Genomic DNA, 15818 nt, shown 5'->3' with positions numbered 1-15818 from the left:
GAATTCAAATGAAACGAATGGCGGGGAACAGTGCAGATTCTGGGAAACTCTACATCGCCCTAAATAAGAGCGAACAAACCATGCCGCAGGAAAGTTCTTTATCGGACTTCTCCTTGTTAGCTAGCGAATATTGCTTCCAATATTTATCTTTCTGATCAATGGTATTTCTGCATCGTAAAGAATAGTCTTTAGAATCCCCAGTATGTTCTCTGATATAAATAGTATAAAGGATAGATAAAATAAAATGAATATGCTAATTAAAACATCTAATATCTGTGGCTAGTTTTCTCTGTTGCCTGTAGTAAAAAAAAAAAAAAAAAAAAAAAGAATAGGTACTTTTTCAGGGTTTCGTACTTCAGTCGGTAAACGTGGAATCCTTAGAGGATCGTTTTGTCGTCCATCTGTCTCTGTCTTTCTGTCTGACTGTTAAAAAGCCTTTTCCTCAGTAACGGATAGAAGTTTCAAGCTGAAATTTATGTTACATACTAAGATCTACCGTCTGTTGGAGGTGTAAAAAAGACTGAGCTTTGAAATCAAAGGAAACAAAAGATACGGCCATTTATGTCACACATTTTCATACTCGCAATCTCATTCGTCACAGCCTATAGGGTATTTTGGGTTGACCTGTAATCACAAAATTTGGCAAGAAGCAAGATTTAACAGTACAAGTGAGGAAAAAATCTGAAAAATGTTGATTTGCAATAATATCATAAGAAAAAGTATTTCTTGTCATTTGTAATCTTATTTGAAACATAAAAAACTGAAACATCCTCGAAAGTCGTGGATTTCCCGAGACCGATATCCTGCTAGTATTTATGTCTAAAACAGGCAAAAGTCAAGATTCTCGATTCGCAGTATGGGTGAACAGTCTATATACATAATTAAGTTTGTGCGGAACCTTCTGTAGGTGAGTCCTCTTCGCACCTGGCCAATTTTTTTACTATAAAGTCTGTGGAGGTTACAAAACTTTTAGTGCATCTCCGTAATTATTGTTTAGTACGGTCCCGACGGACTGTGAGTCATGCCTGTGACTGCGTTAGGTAGTACTGTGGGGTCAGAGAGGACATAAATATCTTATATGTTAAAAAATGACGAAATTCCTCCAGTTGTAGTAAGGTGTTGCTTTTATTGGCGACTAGTTTCGATGTTGTTACAACATCATCTTCAGGACCATACTTGTTGACATCAACCGTATGAGTCTAACACTAGTAGTCAGTGGTGAGATGTTGTAACATCGAAACTAGTAGCCAATAAAAGCAAAACCTTAATAGAGCTGGAGGAATTTTGCTATTTTTTGACGTATATTATGCTAGCTGACGTCCCAAATCGTCCATTTCGATTATGGTTATACGAAGAATAAATATCTTAGTTGGTAATTGAGCCACCTTTGCCATTGATGAAATATTCATCAGCCGGACATTTTACTGGGATTTTCACGAAATATTCTCCGATACAACATGAATTTCTACACACTTGGGAAGTGTCCGACTAATGATAAAATACGAAATCCAGTATAGTGATATCATTTTCTTTGTTTGCAGCTATAAAAAAACAATATTAAAAATGAAGAATTGGATAGCAAATGTACTGCAAGTTTTTCTTGAACCATGAACGAATAAGTGAATGCGTTTATTCCAGTGCCCATAAAAATATATGATAGCATGTGAATCTCAGTAAAATAGTACCATAATTGATCAATTACCTGTACAGGATGCAGTCACAGATCTGGTGTTCGTACGTACCTGAAACAGAAAATGTATTAAAATAACATTCGTAACTGACACCAATATAGCGAGAATACAAAGTACACTGTTTTAAATTTCAATTTACACCAGTATCAAACAACTGTGATGCGTAACTACGTGGTAATAGCAGTATTAGTTGTTGTGGTCTTCTGTACGAGGACTGGTTCGATGCAACTCTCCACACTGGTGTTTTCGTGTTTCATGTTATCCAGCTACACGTAACTACTGAATCCCAGATCAACTTGTAGTAGTCAGACATTGTCTTCCTTGTACAACCTTACCATGCCCCCTCCCCCAAATCTCCAGTATAGGTGATAGAGGTGCTGTCTTTCTCCCTCTCTCCCTTTCCTCCCTCATCTCCTAATTTCATATCTACCTCCTCTACCCCCTCCTCCATCTCCCAATCTTCACTCAGCTTTGTCTTTCCTCCAACTATTCACCATTTAGGTTCTCAGCTTCCAGACTACTCCTTCATCCCAGTAAATAAATACAAATAAACATAAGTAAAACGACATAATTCGCATACAGCGAAACTCACTCATGAAAACATTTTAAGGTAATGTAAAACCGACAACTAATGGTTAAGTTGGTAACATTACACATAGAGACACGTTTTGTCAGGTGAGCGTAAAAAACCCTACTGGTGATGTACACTGATGAGCCAAAACATTATGATCACCTGCTTGATAACTTGTTTGTTCGTCTTTGGAACGAAATACATCACTGATTCAGCACATCAGGGATCCAACAGTTAGATGGGTTTATCGAGATATGTGGCCTTAGATGTCTACGCACAGGTAGTAAAAAGCGGACCGCTGATTGGCCTAGGTGGCGCATGGCGGCTGATAGTGACCCAGATAGGTTCCTTAGGGATAACATCAGGCGAATATGGTCGTCGAGACATCAACGTAAGTTCACTATAATCCTCCTCAAACCATTGCAGCACGGTTCTGACTCGGAGACACAGTGAACCGTGCTACAGAAACACGATATCGCCGTAGGGGACGATACCAAGCATGAAGGGATGCATGTGGTTCGCAGCTGTCAGCGTGTCTTCGGTTACTACCACTGATCCCAAGCAAGCGCAGGAGATTGTCTCCCATAGGGTAATACTACACCCACGAGCCTGCAATGTTGGAGATCTGTACGTTTAGAACTGGCGTACACCTGAATAACGGCGTTTGTGGAGATGACCAGCGACATAGCGTAGCAAAAATGAGATTCGCCCGAAGAGCCGACACGTTTCCATTGATCGGGCGTCGAATCCCAATGGTTCCGTGCCCACCGCAATCGTAATTGACCATGTCGTAGGGGCAACATGTAGGGGCGGGCTACTGTTGAGCTCCATGTTCAACAATGAACAATGAACGGTATGCTTCGAAACACTTGTGTGTGCACCAACACTCTTTCGGCAGAGGTGCCACAGATGACCATCTATCCTACTTCACACAGTAGACAAGCCCTAGTTCGAGTCTCGGTCCGGCGCACAGTTTTAATCTGCCAGGAAGTTTCATATCAGCGCACACTCCGCTGCAGAGTGAAAATATCATTCTGGAAACATCCCCAAGGCTGTGGCTAGGCCATGTCTCCACAATATCCTTTCTTTCAGGAGTGCTAGTTCGGCAGGGTTCGCAGGAGAGCTTCTGTAAAGTTTGGAAGGTAGGAGACGAGGTACTGGCAGAAGTAAAGCTGTGAGGACGGGGCGTGAATCGTGCTTGGATAGCTCAGTTGGTAGAGCACTTGCCCGCGAAAGGCAAAGGTCCCGAGTTCGAGTCTCGGTCGGGCACACAGTTTTAATCTGCCAGGAAGTTTCATATCAGCGCACACTCCGCTGCAGAGTGAAAATCTCATTCTGGAATTCGCAAATAGTTTGCATAGCACCTAGTTTGATAACATGTATCCTTAATTTTGTTGCAGTGGCACGTGGTAACCAACAGATGAGTAAATGAAGCCGGTAGTAACATGGGCAGTATAATATTTTCATATTACTAGAGAGTGCATGGACTTATTATATATAATTATTAAGTAAAATGCTGCAAGAGCGAAAAGTTCTTCACAAAAATTGGTCTGTAGAAGCGCAGAACCGTGAAACGACCGGTAAAGGTAGACGCAGTTTTTGGCAATTTCGGTAAAGTAACCAGCTGTGATATCAGTTGCAGTAATTACACACTTACAGATGCACTGGCGCGTATTAAATATAAAATTAAATCTCGTATTACGTGGGACGCTTCCAGACTGTCGTTAATTCTTAGCGGTAATGGCACTCTTCTAACGTCGTCTGGGGATAATCTCGACGCTGTTGCTAGCAGCGAGCATTAAAGTCGTCAGCCAGCAGAATGTGGGACGCGACCCTTTTTATTAACGCCGGTTTTTAAACTTGTGCAGATGCATAGCGCGCCCTCGTTAACATCTGCTTGCCTCATAAAGGTGTGGCGGCAGAGACAATATGTACCTACATTCAACCAGTGCTGGATGGTTACTGTTTGCAACGCTGGTTAGTAGCTCCATAGCAAAATACAGGTAATGAAAACTGCTGGGAATCCTCATAAGATGCACTTTATCTACACAAGCAGGTGAAGTGTACTGCAAAGCATGAATTTCGTAGTGACAGTAAGGAAATGTTCCCTGGAAACACTTCACGTAACATGAAGGCATGATTACTATCTACACAAAACATAATCTTTACTGCTAATTGTCGAATAACTTTATCATAGGATTTTTATTCGAATACCAGTAGAAGTAATCAAATGAAGACAAAATAACTGAATTATATAGAGGAAGAACAACTTGACAAAATACATAATTGATGTAGGCGAAGTAGAAGGGAGCCGGCTGTGCGTCCACAAACCAGTGACAGTAATTTACGGGGACTGCGTGACTTTTGCGTAGACCACATACCTCCGAAAACCTACCACGGACATGCACAATACGTACCACGCTTGGTCTTCCAAATCTGGACCAACATGCTACGAAGTAGGTGGTCATTATGTTTTGCCTCATCAGCGTACAGTTTTTGTAAGATTCTCATTTCACATATAGTTACCTCATTACTGAAAAAGCAAAGGACTTTTACTCGTACTATTGCTGAATTTGATTCAGTAAGTCATGACCATAGGATGACAGTGTCATAACATACATCAACGTTCAGAGAGACAATAATTACAATAACAACAGTGAAATGTGCGGCATTTGACATTAAAGTGTTCTAGCATAGTTCATGTTGAGGTCAGTTAGGCGATGTTTTTAAGGAGATAGAAGTGAAGGTGCGGTGTGAATGCTCACACTAACCTTACTTCTCGTATACAATTTTTTTGTAAAATTTAATGTCGGCACTCTAGAGAGACATCATCATCATTACCGGCAAGTTGACGTAATATACGGATTTCAGCTTCCTTTCGGGTGAGCTTGTCGAAAAGCGACCTTTTCGGCCAGCTCACCCGGCTGAAAACAGAAATATTTGCATAATGCGCTACAGCACAGAATTCCATTCACGAGTTATTAAGTGATGACCGTATAAATATCTTGTTATAATTATAAAAAATTCTACTTATTTGTATAAAAAGATAGAGCTCCAAGCATAAAGAAAAATAACGTCCCTTCGTGTGCTTTCACTTACCGATTTCCTTGAACCGGTGTCCCAAACAGAGTATTAAATAGCAATAAGTTCACTTTGCGCCGTCTCCCTGTTTCTAAACATCGTATTGTGAGCATTTAAAGTGACGTTAACACGTGAGCACAGAGAGGCTGCTTCGTATTCCGTTTTCAGTGTTACTGGAAGACTGGGTATTTGGTGGACCCTTTCAGCTTTCATTTTACATCCGTGCAGCGATTTATAGATTTGATTTCATCTGAGGCCAAGGTTCAAACTTGTAGAGGTATTCGGAGAATTTAGTGACTGAAGGCGACACAGCCACGGTTCTACTGGAAGCTTCATATTTAGTCGCGGGAACACGGTCGTATGCTCGGAAGATCATCGGTCTCCGATAAGCCAATGAGGTTTAGGAATCCGTTCGATGGCGCTCTCGTAAACTAAATATGCATACCCTTCGGCATTTATCGACACAATATACGGACAGCGACGATTTCATAACAGAAAGACACGGTAAATGTTTCAGTAACGTGCTGTCTCCCTCGCCTTACTCAGATCATAGGTATTTTCATTTAATGGGATTTAAGTGTACAGTTTCATATTATGGTGAAATAAACAAAATACAGTTAAGGTATAGGTCTTCGGAATTTAAAACTGTTTTTTTTTTTTTTTTTTTTTTTTGTGAGAAAATAGGGGACCCATGGTCTGTCTACGGGGAGCGTCAATCAAAACGTTCTCGGTCACAGCTTCGAAATCAAGGCCGCTGGTATAGGGAATTATCGGCATTGTGCCGGCGGTCTTGTCAAAGAGTCCGGAGGAGCGGACAGTGTTTCAGGGAAACCTTTTGCCTTTGGTGTGGGAAATTTTCCTTAAAAGGTTGGAGAATCATTAATGAAGATACAGCATGAGGACACAGAAACCAATGGAAACCAATGTGTGTATCCACAGGACATGGGGCTTGAACTGAAAAAAAGTGTCACGGTAATACCTGCATTGGCGAAAGACTCAGTAGTAACAACCCATTCGGATCTCTAGGAGGGGATTGTCAAGTAGGAGGAAACCGTGAGGAATGGTTGAAAAACCAAGTAAAGTTTAACATGCTATGAGTCAGCACGTGAAATGTCAGAAGTTTGAACGTGGTAGGGAGGCTAGAAAACCTGAAAGAGAAATTCAAAGGCGCAGATAGATACAATAGCGATAAACAAAGTGAAATGGAAAAAAAGATAAGGATTTCTGGTCAGATGAATATAGGCTAGCTTCTAAAGCAGAGGAAAATGGTATAGAGAGAGTACGATTCGTTATGAATAGGGAACTAAAGGAGAAATTTTAACTGGTCAGTGACAGGGTTGTTCTAATCAGAATCGATAGCAAACCAACAGCGACAACGATAGTTCAGGTATACACGCCGATGTCGCAAGCTGAAGATGAAGAGATAGAGAAAATGAATGAGGATATTGAAAGGGTAATACAGTCTGTAAAGGGACACGAAAATCTAATAGTCATGGGGGACTGGAATGCAGTTGTAGGGGAAGAAGTAGAAGGAAAGATCACAGGAGAATATGGACTTGGGACAAAGAATGAGAGAGGATGAAGACTAATTGAGTTCTGTAACAAGTTTCAGCTAGTAATAGCGAATACCCCGTTCAACAATCACAAAAGGAGGAGGTATACTTGGAAAAGCTCGGGTGGTACGGGAATATTTCACTCAGACTACATCATGGTCAGACAGAGATTTCGAAATCAGATACTGGATTGTAAGGCGTACCCAGGAGCAGATGTAGACTCAGATCAAATTTTGTAGTGATGAAGAGTAGGCTGAAGTTTAAGACATTAGTCAGAAAGAATCAATACGCAAAGAAGTGGGATACGGAAGTACTAAGGAATGACGAGATACGTTTGAAGTTCTCTACGGTTATAGATACAGCAAGAAGAAGAAGCTCAGTAGACAGTACAATTGAAGAGGACTGGACATCTCTAAACAGGGCCATCACAGAAGTTGGGAATGAAAACGTTGGTACAAAGAAGGTAACTGCGAAGAAATACTTCAGTTGATCGATGAAAGGAAGAAGTACCAAAATGTCACGGGAAACTCAGGACTACAGGAATACCAGTCGCTGACTAATGAAATAAATAGGAAGTGCAGGGAAGCTAAGACGAAATGGCTGCAGGAAAAATTTGAAGTCATCGAAAAAGAAATGACTGTCGGAACGACAGACTCAGCATACAGGAAAGTCAAAACAACCTTCGGTGACAATGAACGCAAGGGTGGTAACATTAAGAGTGCAACGGGAATTTCACTGTTAAATGCAGAGGAGAGAGCGGATAGGTGGAAAGAATACATCGAAAGCCTCTATGAGGGAGAAAATATGTCTGAAGTGATAGAAGAAGAAAGAGGAGTCTATTTAGAAGAGATAGGGAATTCAGTATCAAAATCAGATTTAAAAGAGCTTTGGAGGACTTAAGATCAAGTAAGGCAGAAGGGATAGATAACCTACCATCAGAATTTCTAAAATCATTGGGGGAAATGACAACAAAACAACTGGTCACATTGGTGTGTAGAATGAATGAGTCTGGCGACTTACCATCTGACTTTCGGAAAAGCATCATCCACACAATTACGAAGACAGAAAGAGATGACAAGTGTGAGAATTACCGCAAAATCAGCTTAACAGCTCACGCATTCTAGTTGCTTACAAGAATTACAGAAGAATAAAAAACAAATTGAGGATGCGCTAGATGACGATCAGTTTGTCTTTAGGAAAGATAAATGCACGAGGGAGTCAGTTCTGACGTTGCGGTTAATAATGGAAGCAAGACTAAAGAAAAATCAAAACACGTTCATAGGATTTGTCGACCTGGGAAAAGCAATGGACGATGTAAAATGGTGCAAGATATTCGAAATTTTGAAAAAAGTAGGGGTAAGCTATAGGGACAGACGGGTCATATACAATATGTACAACAGCCAAGAGAGAATAATAAGAGTAGGCGACCAAGAACGAAGTGCTCGTATTGAAAAGGATGTAGCCTCTCGCCCCTACTCTTCAATCTGTACATCTAGGAAGCAATGATGGAAATAAAAGAAAGGTTCAGGCGTGGAATTAAAATTCAAGGCGAATGGATATCATTGATACGATTCGCTGATGACATAGCTATCCTGAGTGAAAGTGAAGAAGAATTAAATGATCTGCTGAACGGAATGAACAGTCTAATGAGCCGGCCGGTGTGACCGTGCGGTTAAAGGCGCTTCAGTCTGGAACCGCGTGACCGCTACGGTCGCAGGTTCGAATCCTGCCTCGGGCATGGATGTGTGTGATGTCCTTAGGTTAGTTAGGTTTAATTAGTTCTAAGTTCTCAGAAGATAAGTCGCATAGTGCTCAGAGCCATTTTTGAGTCTAATGAGTACAGAGTATGGATTGAGAGTAAATCGAAGAAAAAGGAAGGGAATGAGAAGTAGTAGAAATGAGAACAGCGAGAACCTTAATTTCAGGTTTGAACGTCACGAAGTATGAAGTTAAGGAATTCTGCTACCTAGGAAGTAAAATAACCAATGACGGACGGAGCAAGGACGACATCTTTAAGGAAGTATGGAGTACAGAATTGTATGGTTGTGAAACATGAACTGTGGGAAAACCGGAACAGAAGAGAATCGAAGCATTTGAGATGTGGTGTTCCAGGCGATTGTTGAAAATTAGGTGGACTGATAAGGTAAGGAATGAGGAGGTTCTGCCCAGAATCGGAAAGGAAAGGAATGTGTTAAACACTGATAGGACATCTGTTAAGACATCTGGAATTGACTTCCGTGGGACTAGAGCGAGCTGTAGAGAACAAAAACTGCAGAAGAAGACAGAAATTGGAATACATCCAGCAAACAATTGAGAGCGTAGGTTGCAAGTGCTACTCTGACATGAAGAGGAATTCGTGGCGGGCCGGAGCGAACCATTCAGAAGGCTAATGACAAAAAAAGGCACCAGAAATGGTAGCTCTTGCGTTGGGACTGATAATGGAAGTAAGACTTGAGAAAAATGAAGAACTCTCATAGAATTTATTGATCTGTAAAAAGCGTTCGACGATGTAAAATTGTGCAAGATATCCGAAACTCGTTGAAAAATTGGAGTAACCTATGGGAGAAGACGGATATTGTACAATATGTGCATGAAACAAGACGATTTAATAAGACTGGAATGCCAAAGACGATGTGCTCGTATTAAAATGTGTGTAAGGCAGCACGCTTCTAGTTTTCAATGTATACACTGAAGAAGCAGTGACGGAAATAAAACAAATGTCAGGGTGACAGGGTATCAGTAGTTTGGCCTGGTGGGCTAATAGTGCAGCACATGCAAGGACACCGAGAGGTCATGCTATGGAGTTCCGATTGGATCACAGTAGCTTTCAGTCAGTGTTAAATCTAACCTTCAGCTTCACCTTCTGAGTAGTCGCCAGGAACGAACCGTAGTATGGATTCTACGTTAAACGGTAAGTCCCCTCTCCCGCGTGGATAAATAGTATAGATTAGCTACACGTATGATGTCGAGGTGACGTCCAGATGGGAGACCTGCACCTGGCTATTTAGCCACACCAAACTATTATTATTACTCATAAGATCAATGATAATATTAATACGCTAAGAGAATGTGAAAAATGATTATACGACAAGTTGATTGGAATGAACCGTTTAATGAGTACAGAGTATGGATTGAGAGTAAACCGTTCACAGATAGTTTTTTATCGAAGGATTTCATCGAAAGTCACTCAAAGCTAATGGAATCCAGTTGCATTAAATCAGGATACGCTGAGAAAATTAGATTAGGAAATGAGTCACTAAAAGTAGTAGACGGGTTTTACTGTTTGGGCAGAAAAATAAATCATGATGGCGGAAGTAGAAATGATGTAAAACACTGACTGGCAACTGTAAGAAAAGCATTTCTCGGAAGTGAGCTTTGTTGACATCGAATATAAATTTAAATGCTAAATAACAATCTCAGATGTCACATCTGGTGTATGGACAGCTTTAAGTGTGCAGCTGACATGAATTCGATAGGTATTGTTACATGAAGTGCTATGAAGACAATAACCTCATAATAGGAACGATTATGATCTGATGCACTAAATAGTGAACTGCCACCTAAGAATTGCATATAAGGTAGAAATCGCGATGTTTAGTAAATAAATTTAATTACACTCTACATATATGTACATTCTCCATTGGGTGGAGGGTATCCTGGACTACTTATAATCACGACCTTTCTTGTTCCACTGGCAAATCTAGTGAGGAAAAAATGACCGTATATGCATCTGCCATAGTTTCTATTATCTCGATTCCATTGACTTTGCGCGAGATGTATGTCAGTGGCAGTAGAATTGTTCTCCAGTCAGTTGCTACTTCTAATTATCTAAACTTTGGCAACAGTTGTTTCAATGACGTCAGCCGCGTTTGGGAATTGAAATGAAACAGAGGTGACAGGTTAAAATTTGCTGTGAACCGGGACTCTAATTTTTCGCTTAAAGCAAGCAGTCGCCTTAGCCACCTTGGCCATCCGATCACGTTTCCCATTCCATCAAAATCCCCATCCTGTTACGCGCTACTGACTTAGTATCACGTACCCATGAACCCCTCACACACATTTCCCGATTCCCGTTAGAGATCAGGCCTGTTGAGCATCAGCACTGAAAGACACGATCTCTGGTCGGCATCACCTTGTTGATGTATCCAAGCTGTAACAGGTGTAAGTGCAGAAATTTCTATAGGTGTAATTCAAATGGTTCAAATGGCTCTGAGCACTATGGGACTCAACTGCTGTGGTAATCAGTCCCCTAGAACTTAGAACTACTTAAACCTAACTAATCTAAGGACATCACACACACATCCATGCCCGAGGCAGGATTCGAACCTGCGACCGTAGCAGCAGCGCGGCTCCGGACTGGAGCGCCTAGAACCGCACGGCCACCGCGGCCGGCATATATAGGTGTAATTAAATAGAACACAAGTAAATGTGGAAATAGCAAGCCGTTAATCCTTATTTACCCCTGGGCATCAAGTCAGGAATTAAAGTGGAGACGCGCGGATGCTGGGCGTCGTTCAATTTACGGCTTGGGTACGGCCATGCAGAAAACACCACGTCATAAAGTTTGTGACGTGAAGACTATTAGACGCAGAGAAAATACAATCAACGCACAGCGGCGTGTACGCATTGAGGTAACATATATATCAACAACGTGCCAAATCTCTTACGGGAAACAAGAATTGCCAGGAAGGGGTTCACGGGTATGTGACGCTTCGACGAAGTGTGTAGTTAAAAAACTGAGGTGTCCAACCAGGTAGAGTGTTGTCCATAAAAGGAAGAAGTTGGTTTGGCACCACACGGGCACCTTGTCTGCATGACTGTGCTTTATGTAGACTTGTCATCAGTTTATTCATTTGGATCTGCTCGTTTTTCCTAATTATATGCTGTCTGTTTTATTTGCCAGTCGACGTCGGAAGTTAATTGCCTGTTAATCATTTCTGTAGGTTAATGAAGCTTAAATTTGGAATTTATTGTTAAATGCAACACTCTTGATCTTGTGAAACAGCTGTGTCAAGGCTTGGGTTTAATATGTGGGTTTTAGAAAATTTTTCTTAATATTCTTTCCTTAACATTTTTTCTTAAATGTTATTTTAGGGGTTTTGTAAATACTGCCACCCGTTGTATCACTTCCAAAAGAAAAAAAATCACAAGTAAATTCTTGAGGTAGGTGCTGAGACTTTTTGAGTCTTTATAGTGTGTCTATAAATAAAGTGGTTAAATTTCTTATTAAATTTATTAACAAAATTATGGTTCAGTATCCTATCACTCAACACGAGCCACCTACTGTATTCAACACCATATGTTTACTTCCCTCCAAGGAGTCCCGTTTGACAATATGGAGCATTTCCGTAATGTTCTCGTGTTGTTTGAAACTATCAGTAACAAACATACCACCACGTCAGAGAATTGCCTATGTCTTCCTTTAAACCGACCAGGTGGGGATCTAAAACACTGGAGCGGTACTCAGCACAAATGAACCATACGTGGTCTCATTTATAGAGGAGCCACACACACCTAGAATTCCCCCTATAAACCGAAGTAGACAATTCGCCTTTTCTACTGATGGTCTTACTCGATTTTTCCATTTCGGTCCACTATTGCAACTTTATGCCGAAATATTTAATCGACTTGACTGTGCCAAGTAGCACACCATTAATACTACATTCGAACATTACAGGATTGGTTTTCGTACTCATCCACATTAACTTACATTTTTCTACATTTGGGACAACCTCCGTTCATCACACCAAACAGAAATTCTGTCTAAGTCATCCTCTATCCTTCTACAATCTCTAAACGACCACACTTTCCGTACACTACAGCGTCAAACAACCACAGATTTCTGGTTACCCTGTGCGTCAGATCGTTTGGGTATGCAAAGAACAAGACCTGCCCTATCACAATTCCCAGGGTACTCCTGACGATACCCTTCTCTGTTGACCACTCGCTGTGAGGGACAATATTCTAGGTTCAGTTACTTAGGGTCTTCGATCCATTCACGTATCACAGAACCTGTTCCATATGTTCGAATCTTCGTTAACAGTCTGCCCTGAGACACTGTGTCAAACGCTTTTCGTAATGAATAAACGAATATGGAATACGTCTGTTGCAATCCATGGTTTTCACGATATAATTCGAGAAAATTGCAGGTGGAAATTTGCACGAATGATGCTTTGTAAATGTATATTGATTAGTAAACCGAAACTTTTTGTCTCAAGGATATTTATTGTATTCAAAATTAGAAATGCTCAAGGCATTTGCAGCAAACCGTCGTTAAAGATGTCGGTCTAGAATACGTTCCTTTACCCTTTTCATATACAGAATTCAACTCCGGTTTTACCTTTTCTTTTTTCAGTTGCTTGGAATTTTGCGTGGGGCGAGTGATTCCCGATACATGAGCCTGACAACTTTTTTTTTTTTCAAATTTTTCAGTTGCTTCTTAACGCATTGGATACATATTTCTGTGGCCTCCACACGAGAGTACTAGCGACAGACAAACGATTGTATGTCTGTACGATACTCCTGCGAGAGCGATTTTTTTAGCGCTAACTTAAGCTTTCTTCGTTCCATCTTCCACTGCCACAACTGACTGGTCGACGGATGACTGAACAGAAGCCTTCGAGCCTCTTGACGATTTTACGAAGGACAAGAATTGTCTCAGGTTCGCGGCAAAACTTTTCACTAGCGTATGGCGGTGGAACTTGCTTCACGCATCATTTTATAGTCGCACGAACCTACAATTTTTTCTGTCGACATTTCTACATTCTTTTCGAATTGACAGTGCAACAATCTCTGTTTCCTTAGCATTTTCGCCGGCCGAAGTGGCCGTGCGGTTAAAGGCGCTGCAGTCTGGAACCGCAAGACCGCTACGGTCGCAGGTTCGAATCCTGCCTCGGGCACGGATGTTTGTGATGTCCTTAGGTTAGTTAGGTTTAACTAGTTCTAAGTTCTAGGGGACTAATGACCTCAGCAGTTGAGTCCCATAGTGCTCAGAGCCATTTGAGCCAGCCTTAGCATTTTCCAAAGGTCGTTACTAAACCACGGAGGGTATTTTCCGTCAAACACTTTTGCCCGGCACATACCTCACCAGAACGTGATTTAAAATCAGCTTAAAATCTATCTATAATTCATCTACGTCTGTCATATTGAAAGTAAATGATGTCCATACATTGTCTAGGTAGGATGCTAACAACTTCTTAGCTACTCTTTTCTACCATGAAACCTCTCCAGCCTTCATGATGGATTTATTAACCTTAGCCACCAACGCCACTGTGAGGACTTCACCATGAATAATTACTCTCTCTAAGCCGACACTGTCAATCAGGTAAATTGTGTTTGTAGCTACGAGGTCTATAATGTTTCCGTACCGTGTGGGTTGTCGGCCTAGCTGCTCAGAAAGGGTTTAGAAAATGTGTTCAGAATTACTACAGTGAATCCATACGCGTCCCAGTCTATACTGGAAAGCCTTAAGTCGTCTCCAACTACCACTATATTATCAGAGTATTATTGCACCACTGAGTGTGGAATATAGTTAAATGATTTCAACGATCGTGACTGCGGGTTTGGGCTGCCAGTAAATATATCCGATGGTTTCATTAAGTTCACCTAGCTGGTTGCTTACGTCTAGATAACTTCGCAGAAAAACACAATGTCGGCTTCGATAGAAATAATATCTTTTACTATTTCAATGAACAATGTTTCTGAGCCCTACTGTAAACGATGTCGATGATGTGGGTTTATACTTCTGCAGATTACTTCTATACTTTGTTCTGTATGCGTGTGATCTTTGAAACTTTCCACTCTAGATGCATCGAACTTTCGTAGGGCGAATTGTTCTATTAATTTTTTATTGGCTTGTTTTCCTTACTTTGATGAGAACTACTGTAACAGTACAACACAGTATGTCACACTTAGGGATTTTACCTTACGTCACACTTTGGCATATTATCTCACTTTTATTTTTTAATGTTGTTCTTTAATCATTTATTTCCTTGTCAATGATAATTAAGTGTAATATTGTGAAATGACTTTCTTGTTAACGACTGAAAACAATTTTTTTAGTGTAAGTAGATACGTTGGTACCGTCAAGGATCTTAAACTGCGTGAAATCAAAGATGTATCATGAATGGTAGTAGCATCCGTGGCGTATACGAGTGGACAGTCTGAAGTTAACTATGAAAGACCCACGGTTCATGTAAGCTGTAAGGTGGATTAATGTCACATCGGCACCACAATCCTGCCCAACGCCAGTGTCGACCTGTCACACCATGTGCAGTTCGTCACATCCCATTTAATCCTATTTTCATCGCCTTCTTTTGACGCTTCTGTGATGGAAGTCAGAACAGCGACACCCAGCGCTGAAATCACGCTGTTTTCTTGTGAGTGGCAGAGGACCGTTCAAAAGCATTCGACGAAATTCGAACTTAATCAAAGCAGCAAAGAGTGTTTATGCTTTTTATCACTCTTGTGGGACATCATGCAAGGGATGTGTGCATCATATTAGCATGTGCGTGAGTGAAACGATATCAGTTCATCCTCGCGACTGCTACATCACCTGAGGGTTACACAACCACTTCGACACTCTTTAGGCGGGGTTTTCCTACCTTCAGGCGCTAGAGCAGCTGCGAGGATGAACTGGTGTTGAAGCTTCTGACAGGTACTTTTATAATGTGCTCAACAAAATGCGGCGACGCAGTTCTTTCCGTCCCTTTACGACGAACCTGCACCTACTTGTGAACATTGTCTCAGCAGATCATCAGTAGGACAGCCGAGTGAAGCCTACTGTACTTCGACGTGAACCAGGCTGCAAATTAAGTCACTAATCTACGTTTCGGGAGGAACACGAAATGAAAGTTTGGAAATTTTGTCCTCAATTAATATATTCTGAAACTTAGGGTAACTAGTATCACTGCCAAGCCCATG

The 15818-nt window shown here is 41.1% G+C and overlaps 1 non-coding gene across 1 annotated transcript; it reads left to right on the top strand.

Moving 5' to 3' along the window:
• The first annotated feature begins 3458 nt into the window (after positions 1 to 3458).
• On the top strand, positions 3459 to 3531 carry Trnas-cga. Its single transcript has one exon. It is a non-coding gene; the product is annotated as a tRNA-Ser (tRNA).
• The last annotated feature ends 12287 nt before the right edge of the window (positions 3532 to 15818 follow it).

The sequence above is a fragment of the Schistocerca americana genome, chromosome 5, assembly GCF_021461395.2.
Source record: "Schistocerca americana isolate TAMUIC-IGC-003095 chromosome 5, iqSchAmer2.1, whole genome shotgun sequence".
Lineage (NCBI taxonomy): Eukaryota > Metazoa > Arthropoda > Insecta > Orthoptera > Acrididae > Schistocerca > Schistocerca americana.
The sequence above is the reverse complement of the archived record's forward strand: the minus strand, read 5'-3'. Positions and strand labels throughout refer to the sequence as shown.